This window comes from Myotis daubentonii, chromosome 3, assembly GCF_963259705.1.
Source record: "Myotis daubentonii chromosome 3, mMyoDau2.1, whole genome shotgun sequence".
NCBI lineage: Eukaryota > Metazoa > Chordata > Mammalia > Chiroptera > Vespertilionidae > Myotis > Myotis daubentonii.
Window position 1 is genome coordinate 80,630,732 of NC_081842.1, and position 22,380 is coordinate 80,653,111.

Genomic DNA, 22,380 nt, shown 5'->3' on the forward strand with positions numbered 1-22,380 from the left:
GGTAGCTCTGAAATCTGCAAGCCTGATGGACTTTTATACCTGAGCCAGTCCAGAGCCCAGAACATCTACATTGTCACCAAAACTGGGAAAATAGTTGGTCAGCAAATCCTCTTTACCTCAGTGTCTCAGCATCCTCCGGGATATTTGGTGAGGACATCGCACAAAATCCCCCAAAACCAGCCCCTCCTCCGCTCCATACATGTTCTCATTTAGATTTGGGGATCTCAACAGTACCCCACCTCCCACTTAGAAGTTTACAGAACTGTCATTTCATTGCTGACCCAATTTTTAAATTAGAACCTATTGGAGGAAGGGGATGGTATTCTGGGGGAATGGGAAGCATGAAGACAGCCTTTGGTGATCACTGCTTGGCCATTGTTACTAATGACCTTCTTTAAAATAGTTGTGCTGTCAAGTGAGTTGAAGCAGAAAAAAAAAGAGAGACCAAGAATCACACCCGCAGTGATCCATTCTCATTAGAGGCCCATTATTCCTGCAAGCAGATTCTGGTCAGGTAACAGCTTCCCTGCGCACCAAGCACAGGCCAGATTCCTCAGCGTGGCAGAAAGGAGGCAGCACCATTGAGTGTGAGAGTGAGAGCCCCAGTTACCCGTATAGGAATGCTTACCGGCTCCATCTGGGCCTGGGGATCAGGGCTAGTCCTGCACTTCCCAAGCCCCAATTCTGAACAATGGAGGTGATTGTGAGGATTAAATTAGGCACATAAAGTGCTTAGCCTGGGGGTGGGGGAGGGGAGAGGGTGACCTTTATCAGCTGGACCCCGCCCTCTCTAGAACTTCTCTTCCCACAGCACCTATGTGCAGCTCGCTCATTAGGACTTCCCCGGCCCTCTCACATCTGCCTTTTCACATGTTCTCCAGTGCTCTTTCCTGTCTGTGCATCAACCTCCTGCTCTTTCTTCAACATCCAGATGAGATTCACTTCTTTCTGAAAGTGTCTGATGCACCAACAGAGCATAGAGTTTTGCCCTCCTCATCCTCCTACTGCTGCATACTCTGCACATTGCATTTAATTGTTTGTCACAAGATCTATAATTGGTTGATTTCATTAAGAATCCAAAAGAAATTCCAGTTTCTCTTACAAAGAAAATGATGACATGTGGTACAGAAGTTGTTACTGTGTTTTACAACTGTAAACACCATAAGAAATCCTATGTTGTAAAAGCTAAGCCAAGACCACTAAATACATATTTCATTGAGGTACAATTTACATTTATTGAGGGTCTCAATAAATCTTAAGTATACTTTTCAATCAGTTTTGACCAAGACCTAGAACATTGCAGTCACACTTGAAAGTTCCCTAAGATTCCCTCCCAGTCAATCCCTACTCCACCCCACACACAAAAGCAACCACTGCTCTGTTTCTGAAATTCTATGTGAATGTCCCCTACTCTAGAAATTCATATAAATGGAATCATAGAATGTACTGCTTTTCTTCAGTTATGCTTTTGTGACTCATCCATGTCATCGCATTTACCAATAATCCATTCCTTTTATTACTCAGTAGTATTCCATTATATGAATACTAGAGACCTGGTGCACAAAATTCGTGCAGGGGCGGGGGGGTGTCCCTCAGCCCAGCCTGCACCCTCTCCAATCTGGGATCCCTCTCACAATCCAGGACTGCTGGCTCCCAACCACTGGTCTGCCTGACTGCCTTCCTGGATTGCCCCTAACCACTCTCCTGCTAGCCTGATCAACACCTAACTGCTCCAACGCCAGCCCGATTGTCCCTAACTGCCCTCCCCTGCCGGCCTGGTCACCCCTAACTGCCCTCCCCTTGCTGGCCTGGTTGCCCCTAACTGCTCTCCCCTACAGGCCTGGTCCCCCTTAACTGCCCTCCCCTGCAGGCCTGGCTCCCCCCCAACTGCCTTCCCCTGCAGGCCTGGTTGCCCCCAACTGCCCTCCCCTGCCGGCCATCTTTGACCACATGGGGCGGCTATCTTGTGTGTTGGAGTGATGGTCAATTTGCATATTACCACTTTATTATATAGGATATCATAGTTTATTTATCTGTACTCCTGTTGATAGGCATCTTTTACATTGTATTTTTTTTTCAAGTTATCATATCGTAAAATTAGCTTTTTTTTTTCCTTTGACATACAGGTCTATGAATTTAACAGCCATATAGATTTCTGTGGCCACCATCACATCAGGACTATGCACACAGTTTCATCACCATAGAAAACTCCCTAATGCTATCACTTTCTAATCCCACCCTACCCCCACAAAAGACCCTGACCACTTCATACTTGTTCTTCATCACTATAGCATCACATTGCATTTTAATTGCTTATATACATCTGTCGTTCTCACTTGTCAGCTTCTCAGAGTAATGACCATATCTTACTTACCTTGCTTCCTCCTGGGCTTGCTTAGCACAATACCAGGTACATAACAGGTGCTCATTAAATATTTGAAGAATGAATGAATAACTGTCCATGTGCCCACATAATAAATCCCTTCATAATTTTTAGGAGGGAAGGAGAAGTAGAAAACTAAAGGAAACCAACAGTAACTTGTTCTTTTTAAGAAAATCTTGGGTCCTTTTTTTACAGTAATAATGATTTTATGATTTGAAGAAATTCTAAAGAGTGCTGTCTGGTAATTGCCACTTGAGAGAATATGTTGAGTCACACAAAATGAGTAATCTCCTATAAAAAGAGTTCAGCAAATGTTTAATTATACTAAGAATATCATTGCTGGTTAAGTTTGAACATGGAAATTAAAAGGAAGAAGTTTAACATGATTCTTTGCCTACTACCTATTTTTAAGTATATTCCAGAACTCTAAAATTCTCTCCTGGAGTCTTTAATATATTTCCCAGGCATTCCTAGCTGTATAAGGATTCTCTACACTATACTTAGAGAAACTCAATATTCACACTGTTACTTTTGAATGAGATTTTGGTTTCCATATGTTCTCCTAAACCAGTGTCATCCTTATCTGAAATTTATTTTAATAAATCCATTATTCTTGCAAGTGATACTTGGTTCTCATAGTTAGTGTCTCCCCTAGAGCATATTCAGTTCTTTTCAGCTCCAACTTTACTTTTTTTACTCTTCAGTGTTTATTGATATTTCTTTTTTCATTAATCACAATGCTTAAATACCTCTCTCAATATCCTTTTTATCCTCTTAACTTCACCCACCAAGACATTATCTTTTACAAACTGAGCCCTTTGTCAACTCCATGTCACATTTCTTTAAGCAAATAAATTTTCTCCATATGTTTAGCATATACTCCTGAGTCCTGTAGCCTATTTCCTCTTTTAAAACAGAAATGGGGAAACAGCTGTTTCTCCATTCCTATAAAGTGTGTTCTGTTTTATAGATCATGCTGGACAGCTCTGTTTTGATGTCTGCAATATTACTTGGTCCTTGAAATTGTGAATTTCCGGGACCTGAATTTCCCTCTCACATTAAGGAAAGAAAGATTAATTCTGCTAGATGTTTCAGTGTGTTAAACAGGCCATGAGGTCTTCTCTGTCGTTTGTTTTGGTAGCTACTGAAGGGCTCACATGCCTTCTGCCTTTTAGCACAACAAAGTTTTTAACTGTTAAGATTGATATTGTGTGGTCATCTCATTCTGTGTTTCAGGAGATGTTGATTAACTGTATCTGCTAGAGTCTATGCTACTTGCAGGGCTTACAGGGATGGAAGGACACCATGCTCTCAGATAGCCTACTGTCCAGTAGTGAGGACAGATGCAATATGATGACTGGTCTAATTACATGATACATGAGCTATAACAACTACCTAGAGGAGCAGTTGGCAAACTATGGCGCATGAACTGGCTGCCTATTTTGTATGTAAAGTTTTGCTGTAATATAACCATGCCCACTCATGTACATGTTTTCACTGGGTAGTTTCAAGATTCAATGTGTAGAAATCATGTGGCCCACAAGCCTGGAGTATCAACTACTTGGTCCTCTAATGAAAAATTTGCCAACTTCTGGCTTAGAAGAAGGAACATTGAGAAAGTATATGGTCACCAGAGAATAGGGTATTGGATGACCCCTGGAGAATGCCAACATTTTAAGGGATAGATAAAAGAAGACAGTGTGGTTTGAGAACCAAATCATAGTGTGCCAGAAAACAAAGGAGGGGTGCCAAAAAGTTGATGGTTAACAACATTGTCGAATGTCCCAGAGCAATCAAGTAAGACGGTGGTTATGATGACCATTTCCTGAGAATTTACTTGTGTGGAGGATTATGCGCTAAGCAATTTACATGCATCATATCGGGACTCCATGTAACAACACTATAAGGTAGTCACTATTAATATCCCCATTTTATAGATGAGGAAATTAAGGCACAGAAAGAGCAAGTAAGTTTTCCAAAGTCACACAGCTTGTAAATGCAGAGAAAGCATTTTAATCCAGGCAGCCTGATTCTAGAGATCCGGTAATTTTAATCCTTGTGCCATATTGATTTGGCATTTAGGGAATCATTGATGGCCTTTGCAAGACTAATGTCAGTAGCATGAGGAAGGTGGAAGAAAGCTTCCAATAAGTGATAATGATGTTTACCATGGGCTATGCATTGTTCTGTTTTTACACTAACTCATTTTATCCTCTCAACTACTTCATTATATATGTAAGAAAATCACAGCACAGAAAGGTGAACTTACTTGTCCAAAGCCAAAGAGCCATTGAGTGTCAGAGGTGTAATGTGAAATTCTGTAGCAAAACAGCTTACCCTCCATACCTACATCCTTACTAACCTTCATCTATTCCTGGCCCTTCCCCAGCTTTTTCAGAGATTTTGGCCTGAATCTGGAGCTCCCTCTCTTGCTATTCCCTGCATCCTAATGTGACAGCCATTTAGGAACATAAAAAAAGAAGAATGCTCAATGTATTTTTAAAATAATATGGTGTGGTACCTATGAAGAGTCAGAGGTAGATCAATGGAACCAGACCCTAGCGTATGTATGCTTTATGTTTTGATTAAATGAAAGTACCATAACAAGTCAGTAAGGAAGGAAGCATCATTCAGGAAGATGTTAGGACAATTGATTAAATATTTGGAAAAATAATAAAGTTAGAGCTTCACTTTATATCATTCAACGAAACCTACTCCATAGCATTTAAGTTAAATGTTTTAAAAAATTAGCCTATTTAACCATTATTTGAGAATTGAATCATTAATGTGAACATTGATTGCTGTGCTGTAATGTCATTGTCCAAACTACTTCGCTCATTTGAGTCCTTGCATCTATTTGTTTTTTTAGTTTTCTCTTCTCTCCCTCCACTTTAGGATATGCACTGTCACTTTTCGTTTCCCTCAAATGTCTATCTTTCTAAACCTGTGCCCCTCTTGAAATTTACTGCTTTTAATATCAAGAGTTCCTGCTATGCCCTAGCCAGTTTTTCTTAGTGGTTAGACTGAGCATCCACTCTCAGACTGAAAGGTCAGGAGTTCGATTCAGGTACCTCGGTTGCAGACTCGATCCCTGGCCCATTCCCAGCACATGCAGGAGGCAATCAGTCGATATGTCTCTCTCACATCGATGTTTTTCTCTCTATGTGTTTCTCCCCTTCTCTTATACTCTCTCTAAAAATCAATGGAAAAATATCCTCTGGTGAGGATTAAAAAAACAACAACATGCTTACCTTTTTACAATGTAATTTCTCTTCTAGAAATATGTTCTAGTCCAGGGGTGGGCAAACTTTTTGACTCGAGGGCCACAATGGGTTCATAAACTGGACCGGAGGGCCGGAACAAAAGCATGGATGGAGTGTTTGTGTGAACTAATATAAATTCAAAGTAAACATCATTACATAAAAGGGTACGGTCTTTTTTTTCAATAGTTTTATTCATTTCAAACGTGCCGGATCCGGCCCGCGGGCTGTAGTTTGCCAACGGCTGTTCTAGTCAGAAATACACAAAATGTTACAAAGTTATCTATTACGATATATTTGCAAAGGCAAAATTTTGTCTAATTAATGATTAAAGAACAAATAAATGTAATGCAGGCAAACAACATGTTGTTATATAGCCATTGAAAATGTTTTTCAAGACTACTGGAGATGGGAAAATGCTCATGATAGAATGTTAAATGTATTTGGAATTATATTTGGTATGTAATTCCAGATATATAAAGTTGTGTAGACGTGTGTGTGCATGTGTGTGTGTATACACACTGAGACAGAAAAAGGTAGAAGTAAATGTGTCAAAATTATAATAGATCTCTTGTTATAGTGGGACCATTCTTGCATAGTAACTAGAGGCCTGGCGCATGAAATTTGTGTGCAGGTACAGTCCCTAGGCCTGGCCTGCAATTAGGGCCATCTTCCCCAGCTGCCAATAGCCAGCCCCGCCCCCTGCCACCACCACCAGCCATCGGGCGATCGGAGCCTGCTGGCTGGGGGGAGAGACCAAGAGGTCGGCTGTTCCCACCCGCTCGCTGGCCCTGCCACCCACTCCCAGTTTCCTGTTCACGATCAGGTGATTTGAACCTGGTGGCCAGGGGGAGGCACTGAGAGTTTGGTGGTTCCTGCCCACTCACCAGCCTCGCCCCCACTGCGAGTTGCCCTCTGTGTGTGGGGCAGCCGGCGGGGCGGGGGCCTTGGCCTGGTGCAACCCACATCCCCTGCCACCCACATCCCCCGCCACCCACCCCCGGTTCCCTGTTCACCATCGGGCTATGGGAGCCTGTTGGCCAGGGAAAGGAACCAAAAAGTGGTCAGTGCGCCTCATAGTGATTGGTCAAGCAGTCGTTCTGGCCTTTCCACCGTTAGGGTCCATTTGCATATTACCCTTTTATTATATAGGATACCAAATTTTTGTTTCTTTTTACTTGTCTTTATTTTCTGCAACCTTTACAATTAGTATTACCTTTATATCAGGAAAAAGTAAAAAAAAAACAATTCACGATGACTCCATCAAATTGGTAGTATAGTTTTGACAATTCAAGTCTTATTTTAGGCTCTCTTATCTATTTATCTCATTAGATTATTACATCTCAGCTTCATCTTATATCATCGTGTAGGACATCATTCCAAACACAAATCCCTCTCTGTATATTTCCCATGTAGTGGGTAATTTGTTTATAGGTTAATACCTCTAAGCCTAGTTTACCAGTAGGAAACTTTAAGGATGGAGTAATAGAGTGCCTTTTCCTAAGCTACATAAAAACGGTGGTTAAGATCTGGCCTTTTCCACTGAGAAGCTACATAAGAAAATTAAGCATTCTGAAGCAGAGCATGTGAAAATTACACCCACTTTTAACGATTCACACAATGTACATTAAGGGCATAGAGTGAGTAATGTGATAGGTACTTGGGGTCTCTGTGAAGGCTATGGGGCAGTCTTAATAGAAACTGTGCTTTTCCATTGTAACATTTCTCTTCCTTGGGATCCCACTTTATAGCAAGGTGAATGTGTAGCAGACCTCACTGCAGCCTCATAAGCTGTTTCCTTATGAAAATTTCTGTTCAGAGGACATGATGTAACTCACCATATAACAGGCCATGTTCACCTTTTATATTTACTTTTTTATTTTACTTATGCCTCTGTACTCCTGCATTCCACCTCACTCTGGAAATTTTGACTTGTCCAAGGATACAGCATTTTTAATAGAAATTGGCCTGAGCCAGGAGAGAATCATAAATCACAGCAGTATGACTTCAGTTCACAAATGGTAAAACTGTGGCACAAAGTAAGTGATTTGCCTAAGATCACAAAAGTTGGAACTATAATCTAGGCCTTCTAAGACCTCCTTCATCACTCCTCTACACTGGCACTTCCCAAAATGTGTGCACAGAGTACTGTTCTGGGAGTGCTAACAGTTGTGCTGCACAGAGCTGAGGTCAGGGGTCAGATAAGTCTGAGGATGACCTCATTTCCATTCCCACACTTGGATAGTAATGCATATTAATATATTAAAGAATCCTTGCAATAAGACAGATACTAAACAGATGGGATGTGGGAATGACAGGCATAAACCAGGACTAGCCTAGGCAAACATAATATGTTTTCTCCACAGCTAAAATACAGGACGGAGGTGGCTTGTGGGGGAGAGTTACTAACACATAACTGGGCAAATTTAGTAGGTTTGTTTGTTTGTTTGTTTCTTTGTTTGTGTTAGAGAGTATGCTCAGCACATTCAGGAGCTCTGTCCCAATTAAATGGGTGTTATTCTATATAATAAAAGGTTAATATGCAAATCAACCAAACAGCAGAATGAATGGTCACTGTGATGTGCACTGACCACCAGAGGGCAGACACTTAATGCAGGAGCTGCCCCCTGGTGGTCAGTACGCTCCCACAGGGGAGCGCCGCTCAGCCAGAAGCCAGGCTCATGGCTGCGAGCACAGCGCTGGTGGTGGGAGCCTCTCCCGCCTCTGCGGCAGCACTAAGGATATCCAACTGCTGGCTTAGGGAGCGGGCCTATGTCGTCAGTCAGACATCCCCCGAGGGCTCCCAGACTGCGAGAGGGCGCAGGCCGGGATGAGGGACAACCCACACACACACACACACACACACACACACACACAAGTGCATGAATTTCATGCACCGGGCCTCTAGTTCAAATATAAGAACATACATTATTATGTTAAACTGGGCTCTACCCACAAAGGCCCATGAATTCCAATACTCTGCTTACAGACCAGAACCATGGGAGAGCTAACTAGTTTGTTTTTAAGTTAGAGGGGCAGCATTGCATAGTGATTAAGAGTAAACTCTGAATCAAGACTGCCTAGATCCAAATCCAGGCGCTCACTCTCATTTACCCTGGGTAAGTGCTTTAGTCTCCACTTCTGTAAAACATTATCATAACAGTACCCATCTCGTAAGATTGCCATGAGAATTAAATAAGCCAGTGTATTCAGAACATGTTTCTTAAAGGTCAGCCTCCTGTGGCTCTGGGTGCTTTGTCCCCATGTAGGCTGGTGGTTCCTGAGGATGCTTGCTATGTGCATTTTTAGAAATTAATAAATGAAGCATTACTAACCCAGAACAGTCAGAATTTTGAAAAACAACCCTCAAGATTTAATTCTACTGACATGTAACTGGTGACACAAATCTTGTAGCATTTAAGCTCCCTGCAGAAAAGAGGTGAAAGATTTTTCATCAGGCATGTGTTTTTGAGATTATCTTATTGATCTTAGTATTTTACCTTCTTTCAGAGTTTCAGGAACCATAAAGCAACTCCAGTTCAGAGTTTTGCCATCTTACTTCAGAAATTCTAACTCTAAAGTTTTCTGTGGGAACTGGCAAGATATATTGTAAGCAAAGTCTGGATTTGTTGCTAGGGACATCTTCAGCTGTGAAAATAACATGATTGGAAGGTAGAACAGGCTGCAGCAGTTGCCACTGGGAATGGCAAAATTAAAGGTGAAAAGGGATTCCCCCACTCCCCATTCCAGTTCAGAATGACAACAAAACTTCTGATAGAGAGAACCAACTCATAAGAACTTATATTCAGAAGCATTTGTTTTGTCAAATCTTTTGGAGAGAGGGAGAAGGCATCTTAAGAAGCCTGAGAGATGGAAGAGGTAGATTGTGCCGTTTCTTGCTGGATATGGGGACTAGGAAAAACAAAACCTGAGAGGTATGTGCCCAGCTAATTTAAGCCTAATGAACCACCACAAGCCTGTGGAAGACTTTGAGTGGTCCAGTGTCCCCACACCTGGACCTAGGACTGCATGGCCAGAAAAGGCTGTGACACTGACGATTGAACCTACCCCAGCTTCTCGAGCAGCCTCTCAAAGCAACCAGAGCCCTGCATTAGGCACCACAGACTTGACCTTGCGTTTTTTACTCCTCCAGCCATCTATCACTGAATGCATTTGCACACTAGATCCTAGTCTTCTTTTCTCCACATTTTCCTTTCTTAGTGAAAATTGTGACTATTTGTTGGATTATAGCCTTAAGACAGCCTTGTTTCTACTTTCAGAAGGTCTTTACAGAGGAGGTGAAACTTGACCTGAATTTTGGAAGGGTGAGATTTTGATAGAAAAGCAGACATGACAAGGATAAAGGGAGAGGTGGCATTCTGAATAGTTAGAATAAGTGAGAGATACATTTACAGACAGTACGATTCTTTTCTGGTGTGGATTAATTGATTATAAGCCCTTATTCTTTGGTCATGGCATAGCTGTAGTAATTATTTTGAAAAGTGTACAGAAGCAATAAAGGATGGAACATGACCACAGTTAGTATAAGTGGAATCAGAATTGAGAGCCCCTTTCTCATTGGCTGTGCTTCTCACTGCTTGCCCCGCCCCTCCACTCCTCTACCTCTTCTCCCCTCCTCTACCTCTTCTCCCCTCCACTGTCGTATTGTTTTGCTGGCTTGGCCTTAGGACCTTCACCAAGTTCACTCTTCACAGGGTCTTGTTCTTTGGATGTGGGAACTGTGTTCTTTCTCAGTGATGCTGGTGGGAGTCCCTTAATAAGCTGAGAACATGTTTCTTAACGAGTAGTTCCCAGCCCTGCCTCTCCTGGCCAAATAAAACATTCTGACTCCTAGGGATGAGTAATTTTAGCAAAACACTTAGACTGTTGAAGTACAGCTGTGTCTCTGGCATTAGTTTTCAGTGTGTATAGTTAGATTTCTCAGCGGACAACTGACTACCTCTAGAAATAAAGAACACCCCCCCCCCATAAGTGAAATTGAATTAAATTAAATAAGAAGGATTTTTTAAAACTGGGTCACAACCTAATGATAAAAGGAGCAATTCGACCAACAGAAGGTTGTAACAGTTCTCAATTTGCATGCACCTAATATACCTAGGAGATAAAAACTGGTAGACTTAAAACATGGACAGATTCCAAATAAGAGTGGGAGATATTAATAAACATTTTAATTATTAATAGATAAAACATAAATATTCATAAAAATATAAAAGATTTTAAAAACATGCATTAGTTTTATCTATAATCATATATATGTGTATGTATATATATACATATATGTGGATATATATCTATAGCTCTACATCTAACAGAAACTATACATTCTATTCAAAAAGAACTTTGATACATTTTTAAAAATTGACTATATACTAGGTCATAGGCTGGCAAACAGAAACAGACTTATAGATATAGAGAAAAAACTAATGGTTGACAGATGGGAGGGAGTTTGGATAAAAAGGTGGAGGGATTAAGTACAAATTGGCAGTTACAAAATAGTTATGGGGGAAATATAGCCAATAATACTGTAATAATTATGTATGGTGCCGGGGGGGTACTAGACTTATCAGGGGGATCACTTTGTAAGTTATATAAATGTCTAAATAATATGCTGTACATGAAAAATTAATATAATGTCAACTCTAACTGAAATAAATCAAAATTTTAAAAAGGATATGTCATTAAGCTGTAAGAGACATCTTTTCATGCAGGGCTGTGTTAAGATTGTGGACTGTGGGTTTAGAATACCTGGGATTCAAATCCTACCCCTGCCAGTTATTTAGTTGTGTTATATTGTGCAAGTGCTACAAATTGTTTATAAAAATTAACTTTTTAAAATATATTTTTATTGATTTCAAAGAGGAAGGGAGAGGGAGGGAGAGAGATAGAAACATCAATGATGATGAGAGAGAATCATTGATCGGCTGCCTCCTGCAAGCCCCCTACTGGGGATTGAGCCCGCAACCCAGCATGTGCCCTTGACCAGAATCGAACAAGGGGCCCTTCAGTCTTCAGGCCGGCACTCTAGCCACTGAGCCAAACCGGCTAGAGCAACTTTTATTATTTTTTAAGTCAGGTTTATTGAGGAGTAATTTACATATAGTAAAATTAACCCCTTTTAGTATACAGTTCTATAAATTTTGATTAACGAGTACAATAGTACAACCACCACAACAATTCAGAGAACATTTTCATCACCCTCCAGATGTCTCCCTTCTCCACTGCTCAGTGGCTGCTGATCTGTTTTATGTCCCTATAGTTTTAAATAAACTAGAGTGCTAAATAAATGGAATCACACATTAGATAGCCTCTTGAATCAGTCTTCTTTTGCTTAGCATCAGTCTTTTTTAAAAAATGTTTTTATTGATTTTAGAGAGAGAGGAAGGGCAAAGGATAGATAGAAACATTAATGAGAGAGAAACATCCGCCAGCTGACTCCTGCATGCCCCCTACTGGGGATAGAGCCTGCAACCTGAGCATGTGCCCTGACTAGCAATCAAACCAGTAACCTCTTGGTTCCTGGATCAATGCTCAACAATTGAGCTACACTGGCTGGGCTAGCATCAATCTTTTGAAACTTACTCATGTTGTTGTGTGTTTCAGTAATTTGTTTTGTTGAGAAACCATGAGAACTAATAGAGTTTAGCAGGTTGCTCACCAGGGTAGATCTAGGTTTTTGTGAGGGAAGCTCATACAATTGGGGAGGGCAGAGAGGGAGGCTCTCTTAGGAAAGAATATAAAGTTTTTGATATAAAATTAGGTATGAGAGAAGTTATTTTAAATAAGAAAGCACAACAGTATTACTACAAACACAGGAATTCTGAAAATTTTTATTTTACTCACCTCATCAAAGAAGAAATAATAAAATATGGTTTCTTTAAAACTATGCAAAATGCACCATCTACTATATCCTATTTTGCATAGGTAAAAATGGGAACCTAATTCTCTGTTTAGTTTTACGTTTTTGATGATTGGGAGAATTCTTCCGACTGATTTCTGGCTCCATGCATCCAACCCAAGGATAGTTATAGGGATGGGTGCTACGGGCACATTTGTGTCATGACCTACAACATCCTGCCCCCTCACTTTGTATCCAAGTGTCCAGTTAGCACAGGGTGGTAGGATTATTCCTTGAAGCATTCCTACCCTAGGACAGCTCCAATAAATAATATATATATATATATATATATATATATATATATATATATATATATATATATATAGTTGTGAACCAGGTAATATCCCATTACACTTATACTAAACTAGAGGCCTGGTGCATGGATTCATGCACCAGTGGTGTCCCTTGGCCTGGCCTGCGCCCTCTCACAATCTGGGACCCCTCAGGGGATGTTGGAGGCCCGGTGCATGGATTTGGTCCAATCCCTGCAGACCAGGCCAAAGGACCCCACCAGTGCATGAATCTGTGCACCAGGCCTCTAGTATACATATAAGATATTTAGTTAATCTCTTCACACCCTCCCTCCCCACTTCCCTCTAAGATTCATCAGTTTGTTCCATGTTTCCATGCCTGTGCGTTGAGCGTCTGCCCCCTGGTGGTTAGTGCATGTCATAGCTACAGGTCGAATGGTTGCTTAGGGTGATTATATATATATATATGTGTGTGTGTGTGTGTGTGTGTGTGTGTGTGTGTGTGTGTGTGTGTGTGTATTCAACCAACTTCCTCTAACTGTATTCCCAAAATGCTCACTCCCACTCCAACACCACTCATTAGGGGATGTGTGACACAGGATAATTCTAACTGGAAATAGATAGTAGTCTAACATATTGTGGTTAAAATACCTTTCTTTTGCAGATTTTTAAAGAAAAAAGTGACTCTGCGATTTATTGCCAAGGTCCCTCCCAGAGCCTAGAAAGGGTTGATGCAAGCAAGTGGGAAGCTTAAAGAAATCGATGGGAAATTGGACTTCTGATATTTCTCATATAGAGGACGAAGACAGGGATTGGGGAAAGTTATTTTTCACAAGGCCAGTGTTGCTCAATGGCCGAGCGTCATTGACCCTTGAACTAGGAGGACACAGTTCAATTCCCAGTCAGGGCACATGCCCAAGTTCTGGTTCAATCCCCAGTCAGAGTGTGTACAGAAGGCAATCAATGATTCTCTCTCACATCAATGTTTCTCTCTTCCTCAATTTCTAAAAAGTAATAAAAACATATTTTGTAAAAGAGAAGACCTTTTTCAGCATGCTCTTCTTGCTATATATATATATATATATATATATATATATATATATATCCTATCTAATAAAAGAGAAACATGGTAATTAGCATACGACCGCTACCCTTCCCATTGGCTAATCAGGGCGATATGCAAATTAACTGCCAGCCAAGATGGCGGCCAGCAGCCAGGCAGCTTGAAACTAACATGAGGCTTGCTTGCTTCAGTGATGGAGGAAACCAATGTTCCCCGCCTGCCTTGCCAGCCTCTGAGCCTGCAATTTGAAACATTGTAACAAATATAGAAGCTAAACAAACCCCCAGAAACCTGCTTTCAGTGAGCCTGGATCTCAGAGCTGGAGTTATACATTGTTTCGATTATAGAACCCAAACAAACCAGATACCTGCTTTCAGCAGCAGAGGCCTCAGAGCTGGAGTCAGAGCTAAAGCTGGCCCAGAATAAAAAAAGATAAAAAAGAAAAAATGGAGCAGTTGGGAGCTTCAGCCCTCAGCCCCTCGCCCAGACTGGCCAGGCACCCCAGTGGGAACCCCCACCCTGAAGGGTGTGTGACCAGCTGCAAACAGCCATCATCCCCTCACCCAGGCTGGCGAGGCACCCCAGTGGGGACCCCCACCCTGATCCAGGACACCCTTCAGGGCAAACCAGCCAGCCCCACCCATGCACCAGGCCTCTATCCTACATAGTAAAAGGGTAATATGCCTCCCAGCACCGGGATCAGCGGAGCCACGAGGCCTCCTAGCACCGGGATCAGCGGAGCCGAGAGGCCTCCCGGCACCGGGATCAGTGTGACAGGGGGCAGCTCCCCAACCCTCTGATCGGCCCTGCTCTGTGTGTGACAGGGTGTGGCGCCCCAACCCCCCCCCCCCCACGGGCCCTGCCCTGAGTGTGAGAGTGGCGGTGCCCCAACTCCCCTATTGGCCCTACTCTGTGAGTGACAGGGGGGAGCTCCTCAACCCCCTGATCGGCCCTGCTCTGTGGTTGATAGAGGGCGGCGCCCCAACCCCCTGATCCGCCCTGCTCTGTGTGTGACAGGGGGGAGCTCCCCAACCCCCTGATTGGCCCTGCTCTGTGCATGACAGGGGGGAGCTCCCCAACCCCCTGATCAACCCTGCTCTGTGTGTGACAGGGTAAGGAGCCCCAAACCCCCTGATAGGCCCTGCTCTGTGCGTGACAGGGGGTGGCGCCGCAACCTCCCCATCAACCCTGCCTTGAGTGTGACAGGGGGCAGTGCCCCAACCCCCCAATCGGCCCTACCCTGAGCGTGACTGAGGGTGGCATCGCAACCTCCTGATCCACCCCGCTCTGTGCATGACAGGGGGCGGTGCCCCAACTCCCCATTCGGCCCTGCTCTGAGCCCGACCAGGGGCTACACCTAGGGATTGGGCCTGCCCTCTGCCACCCGGGAGCAGGCCTAAGCCAGCAGAGCGTTATCTCCCGAGGGGTCCCAGACTGCGAGAGGGCACAGGCCAGGCTGAGGGACCCCTCCTTCCCCCCGAGTGCACAAATTTTTGTGCACCGGGCCTCTAGTATATATATATTAAGATATTTTTCTTGATTTCAGAGAGGAAGGAAGAGGGAGAGAGATAGAAACACCAATGATGAGAGAGAATCATCGGTTAGCCGCTTCCTATACGCCCCACAATGGGGATCGAGCCCACAACCCGGCCTGCGCCCTGACCTGGAATCAAACTGTGACCTCCTGGTTCATAGGTCCACACTCAGCCAGTGAACCACACCAGCTGGGCCTTGCTATATATTTTAAAATAACAGTGTACTTGATAAGAATTAAACAAATTCCATCTGGTGATATCTTTTTCTTTATTCTTCTTTTTTCTTTTTTTCTTTTTTAAGTAGACTCAGGGATTTGGGGGTGAGGTGACACGTTCGTGGTGGCTCCAGTTCATGGGCTCAATTAACCACTAGGACTGAGTGGCACAGGTCTGGCGTAACTTCCTCAAATGCCAGCAACTAGAGGAATCCTGGTGCTGGGCCCATGGTTTGCGTCTCCATGCTTTTCTTTCAGTATTCTCTTAATGGAAATCACAGAACTAGCATCCTTATTTCAGAAGAGCACTTTTCTCTTTTGGAACCAAAAAATATTAGGCTAAAGACACTAATATATTCAACCCATAGTGATATGATATGAGGTCATTTTATATATTAAAAGGTTTCAAATGAAATAGTTTTTGTAACAAGAAATAACTCATAGTTAGAGCATTTGATTAACAAAGTATTTTAAATATTTCTCTTGGGGTTTTGTTGTGTAAGAGTCACATCCCTTTTAAAGTATGCTATTTTCAGCTGGATTGCTTTTATACAGATTGTGTACACTTCCATTTTCAGGCTCTGGGCAATGGAGGGATACAGAATTCAGACATTTTTAAAAAATAAAATAGCATAGCTTGATTTTTTAAAATGTATGGTTTTGATCCTCACAGTTATTTATTTGTTTCATCCTTTTTACCTTAAAGTGATCTTAAAGCTAATAAAAGGGTAGAAGATTTAAGGAAGGGGTTTAATGTTTTACACAAAGAATACGTATTCTATAATAGAAATGTAAATAAAGCAATAGAAAGGAGCACTTTTTACTTATAATCAACACTGGGTCAAGTACTTGAGGTACTCATGGGTACCCTCAAACTGTTTACAGTTGAAATGGAGAGAAAGCCTAGCAATTATGCAATATGTGCACACACTGTGAGGAAGATTAAAATTTTTGCTGATTTATAAGGTACAGTAAGTGTACAAGTCCTAGCAAAGGCTTACCTGAAGGATTTCAGATGAAGATGGTTGTAGGGTATTAAAAGAAAGAGGACAGTATGAAAAGAAGCCGGTGTAAGAAATTTCACAGGACTGAAGGTGGCCTTCTCTGGGGAAGGCTATTCTCCAGGTAGGGTTGCCAGATTTAGCAAGTAAAAATACAAAGCACCATGTAAATTTGAATTTTAGATAAACAGTTAATAATTTAGCTATTCCCCATGCAATATTTGGGACTTACCTATACTAAAAAATTATTCAGTGTTTATATGAAGTTCAAATTTAACAGAGCCTCCTGTGTTTTAGTGCACCCTAGCCCTCAGGCCTTTTTTTAACTCCATTGTGGCCTCCCTGGGTTGACCGCCATTCTGAACCCAGGTGCCCTCCAGGCACTGAGTCAGAACTGCAGTGACAGGGATGCCTCCACAGCAGGATGGTGCTCCAGTCTGGTCCACAGCCAGCCACACAGCTTTTCCAGCATAATAATTTTGGGCTTCCTGGAGAATAGAGAATTTCCTTTAAAGACTTCTTTTTTTTTTAAAGTTTTTATTTTGAAATCAGTGTAGAATCATATGCAGCTGTTAAAAACAATACAAAGAGATCAACCGAAGGACTTGTATGCATGCATGTTAGCATAACCAATGGACACAAGACACTGGGGGGGGGGGGCGGCGGCTGAGGGCAAGTGAGGAGGAGGGGGGGCGTGTAGGGAAGGCGGTGGGGGGAGGTCAATGGGGAAAAAAAAGGAGACACATGTACTACTATTTGTAATACCTTAAACAATAAAATAAAAAAAGTTTTAAAAAAAACTTGGGGGGAAAACGACCAAGCATATTTGGAAAAGTACCAAAAATAATTTATAGAAATGGAAAATGTAATTACTAAAATTAAACCTTTAATGAATGGTTAAAAGTCAGATTATATGAAATTGAGTAAATAATTACTGGATGAGATGATAAAACCAAGAACATTACCCAAAATGTGACCCAGTGAGACAAAATAATAAGAAGAAAAATATGAAAAAGAGATTAAAATACATAGAAGGTATATGGAAAGGTCTAACATAGATGATCAGAGTTCCAGAAAGAAACAATAGAAAGAAAAGAAATAATATTCAATTATTTAATGACAGAACATTTTTCAGAACTGTGGAAATATACTTATATAGTATAAGTATAAATTAGGATAGAAGTTGTGATTTTTTGTATACATTTTGCTATAACCTAATAAAGTGAAATGTGATTTTGCCTTACAACTTAAAAAAAAATACAAAGAAATCATATGTCCCCTTTCTTAGATTCCCTCAGTGATAACAAAACTATAGATCAAAATCAAAACAAGGATATTGACATGATACAGAACGTATCAGGTTACAGAACATTTCCATCCCAACAAGAATCCTTGTTGCTCTTTTGTAGCCACACCCACTTCCCTTCCAACCCCATCCTGTCAACGCTTTGTAACCTCTATTCTGTTGTCCATTTCTATAATTTTGTCATTTCAGTAATGTTATATATAAATGAAATCTTACGATATGTAACCTTTTGGGATGGGCTTTTTTTCCTCATCAGAATTCTCTGGAGATTAATTTCTGCACCTATCAATAGTTCATTTCATTTTATTGCTGATTAGTATTCCATAGTATGGATATACCGGTTTGCTTAACCATTCACCCACTGAAGGTCATCTTGGTTATTTCCAATTTGGGGGCTATAAACAAAGCTGCTGTAAACATTATAAATAAAGCTGCTGTAAACATTTATATACAGTTGGTTGTATAAACATGTTTTTTTATTTCTCTGGGATAAATGTCCAGGAGTACAATTGCTGTATTATCTAGTAGTTACAGGTTTAGTTTTTATGAAAAACTGCTAAACTATTTTCCATTTGTGGAATGGAAGTGTCTGTACCATTTTACATTCCCAGTGCAATACATAAGCTATCAGTCTCTCCGCATCCTCACTCACCACCATTTGGTATTGGTGCTATTTTTTAAATGTTAGCTATTATAGGTTTATCGTAGTAATATCTCATAGTTTTAATTTTCATTTCCCTAGTGTTATGATGTGGAACATTTTAATGTACTTATTTGCCATATTGTATTCACTTCAGTGAAATATCTTTTCATGTCTTTTGATATTTCCTAATTTAATTGTCTGGGTTTTTAGTGTTGAATTTTGAGAATTTTTTAATGCTGTCTAGACACTAGTCTGTCCTTTGTTAGATATATGGTTTGTAACTATTTTTCCCACTCTAAATCTTGTTTTTTCAAGGTCCTTGCAAAGCAAAAGTTTTCAGTTTGGATAAAGTCTAACATTAATTATTTATTTTATTGATTGTACTCTTGGTATCAAAATTAAGAACTCTGCCTAATTCAGATTTTTTTCTAAACTATAAAGGTTTTATACATTTTTCCCCATTTGTTGAAAGGACCTTTCCTTCATTAAATTGCTTTTGTACATTTGTCAAAAATCAGTAGGGCATATTTGTATGGGTCTCTTTATGGGTCTGTATTCTATTTCTATAGCTATGTAAGTCTTGAAATTGCGTAAACTAATTTCTCTCACTTGATTATTCTTTTTCAAAATTATTTTCACTATTCTAGTTCCTTTGCCATTCCACATAAATCTGTAATAATAAAAGCATAATATGCTAATTAGACTGGACAGCTGAACGACCTTCCGGACGTCCTTCTAGACAACCTTCCAGACGAAGCCAGGGCTGCAATGGCCAAGGCAAACGGCTGTGAGGGCTGAGCCCCTTGCACGAATTTTGTGCATCAGGCCTCTAGTTTTATAATAATTGTATATATCTAGAGGAAATCTTGCTGGGATTTTATTAGAAATTATATTAAACCTGTATATCATTTTGAGGAGAACTTGTATCTTTACTATGATTCATCGTCCAATTTATGAACACAGTATATCTCTCCATTTATTTAGGTTTTCTTTGGTTAAGTTCATCTGTTTTGTAGTCTTCAGCATGCAAGCAAAAATAGTTACATGTTTTGTTAAATTTACACCTAAGTATTTTGGGAGTTTTTCAGCAATTGTAAATGGCACTGTATTTTTAAAAAATATATCTTTATTGATTTCAGGGAGGAAAAGAGAGGGAGAGAGAGATAGGGACATCAGTGATGAAAGAGAATCATTGATCAGCTGCCTTCTGCACGATTGGGGATTGAGCCTTCAACCTGGGCATATGGTATCCCCTGACTAGGAATCGAACTGTGACCTCCTGGTTCATAGGTTGACGCTCTACTACTGAGCCACCTCAGCCAGGTGGCACTGTATTTTTATTTTTTTGGTTCACATGCTCATTTCTAATATATAGAAATAAAATTGATTTTTGCATGTTTATCTTTTATTCTGCAACTTTGCTAACTCTCTTATTAGTTCTAGCAGGGGATTTTTGTTGTTTTTAAGATTCCTGGAGATTTTCTATGAAAACAGTATGTTATTTGTAAATAGGAATAGCTTGATTTCTTCCTTTCTGATGTTTACATCTTTTATTTCACTTTGTCTTATTGCACTGATTAAAAGTTCCTGCACTGTGTGGAATAATATTGTTCAGAGTAGCTATCTTGTTCCCACACAGGGGAAAGCATTCAGTCTTGCATTATAAAGTATGTTTGTTATAGGGTTTTTTTACATGCTATTTATCAATTTCAATTCTCTTAAGTTTGTTGTTTTATTTCCTACAATATGATCTATATTGGTATATGTTCCATAACTCTTGAAAAGAATATGTATCCTACTCTTGAGTGGAGTGTTATACAAAAATGTTGATCAGATCCTGTTGGTTACTGTTGTCACTCAGTTTTTCTATATATCCTTGCTGATTTTCTGTCTAGTCATTCTCTCAATTTCTGGGAGGACTGTTGAAGTTTGCAACTTAATCATAAGTTTGTTTATTCTTTCATTTCTATAAGTTTTTTGTTTGTTTTTTGCTTCTCATATTTTGTAGCTCTGTTGTTTGGTGCATACGCATTTAAGATTGCTATATCATCTTGGCAAATTCACCCTTTGTCATTATATAATGTCCTCTTTCTCTGGTCATTTTATTTACTTTGAAGTCTACTTTTTTTTTAAGTCTAGTTTACCAAATATTAATATATCTAGTCCTGCTTTCTTTTGATCAATATTTGCATTGTTATATTTTTTTCCTTCATTTTGCTTTCAACTTGTCTATATTGTTATATTTGAGGTAAGTTTCTTGTAATCAGTATATAGTTAGTTCATCTCTTTTAATCCGTTCTGTCAATCTCTGCCTTTAAATTGGTGTGGTTATTAGACCATTTACATCATTATAATTATAGATATGTTGGGGTTTAAATCTACCATATTATTTTATTCATTTTTTTCTGTTTGTTTGCTGTGTTTTGTTTCTCTATTTTCTCTTTCCTAATTTCCTGTGAGTTACTTGAACATATTTACAATTTTATTTTATTTATTCTTTCTGTTTTTGAGTGTATCTTTCTAAAGCTTTTTTAGTGGTTGCTAAAACTATTAGTGTGGATGTTATCTTGTTACCATTGGCCAGTATGAGAAGTCCTGACTTTACTAGGACTCTGATAATATCCTAGTGGGGAGTGAGAGGTGCATTTCATTACTGCCAGGAGGAGGTGGAAGTCCAGGCTCACCATGTGGTCTCCATTAATACTCCAGCAGTGGTGGTGGTAATGAGAGGAGGGAACACGGGTTTGTTACCACTCTTCAGGGATGTAAATCCCTTCGGGGGTCCATTCCCACTTGGTAGGCAGTGGAGGAGGAGTTAGAGAGTCTCATTACAGCCTTGCAAGGGTGAAAACCTAGGCTCCGCACTCAGCCTTCACTGGAGGGGACGAGGCCAGTTTTGTGTGGTGCTGGCTGGAGTCTAAAAGTTTCCAGTCTTACTAGGCTGCCCCTTTTTCTGGTTATTTTGTTGAATAGAGAAGATACTTATTGGGGCCTTTTTCATCTGGTCCTAAACTGGCAATTTCAGGTTGATGCTTCTTAAGATCCAAGTCTGAGATAATGAGGCAAAAAGAAAACCCAAGGAGCTCACCTTTATGTTATTCATTGGGCGCCAGAATCCCTCGCCAGTCTGCCTTCTTCTCTCTACCTTTCAGAGACTTCTTACGTTTGTTTCATATATAAGGCTCTGGATTTTTAGCTGTACTTAGCAGGAGGAATAAGGAAAAATATGATTACTAATACTTTCTCCCCAAAGGGAAAACTTCTATAAATACTTTTAATACCAATTTAATCACTCATTGAAAATTCCCTGTTAATTCACTATCTGCCCACTGCTCACTCACATCCATTTGCAGCTTTTTCACATTGTGGGTCCCTCAAACCTGATTGATTACCATGTGTGAATTTTTTTTTGAAAATTTTATTTTGTTTTTAATTTTTTGGGTAGAATTCTTTTTCATGCTACACAGTTGAAAGTATGTGTATAAATCAGGGTTCTCCAGAAAAAACAGAACCAATACACACACACACACACACACATCCTATCTAATAAAAGAGAAACATGGTAATTGGTGTACGACCGCTACCCTTCCCATTGGCTAATCAGGGCGATATGCAAATTAACTGTCAGCCAAGATGGCGGCCGGCAGCCAGGCAGCTTGAAACTAACATGAGGCTTGCTTGCTTCAGTGACGGAGGACTCCAACGTTCCCCACCTGACTTGCCGGCCTCTCAGCTGCAACTCTAAGCAGCTATGTTGCAAATATAGAAGCTAAACAAAACCCCAGAAACCTGCTTTACTCAGCCAGG

General features: G+C 40.6%; 1 protein-coding gene across 2 annotated transcripts in view; it reads left to right on the plus strand.

Annotated features, from left to right (window-relative positions):
- The window catches only part of CMSS1 (cms1 ribosomal small subunit homolog), a 418,346-nt gene that overhangs the window by 356,172 nt on the left and 39,794 nt on the right, over nt 1-22,380 (plus strand). Inside the window, exon 1 of one of the 2 annotated variants that reach the window (XM_059687967.1) lies at nt 4,794-4,946. The exons of the other annotated variant lie outside the window; for it this stretch is intronic. The gene's annotated coding sequence lies outside the window, so the exon portion shown is untranslated. Of the gene's footprint in view, nt 1-4,793; nt 4,947-22,380 lie in introns of those variants that run through there. 2 annotated transcript variants of the gene reach the window in all.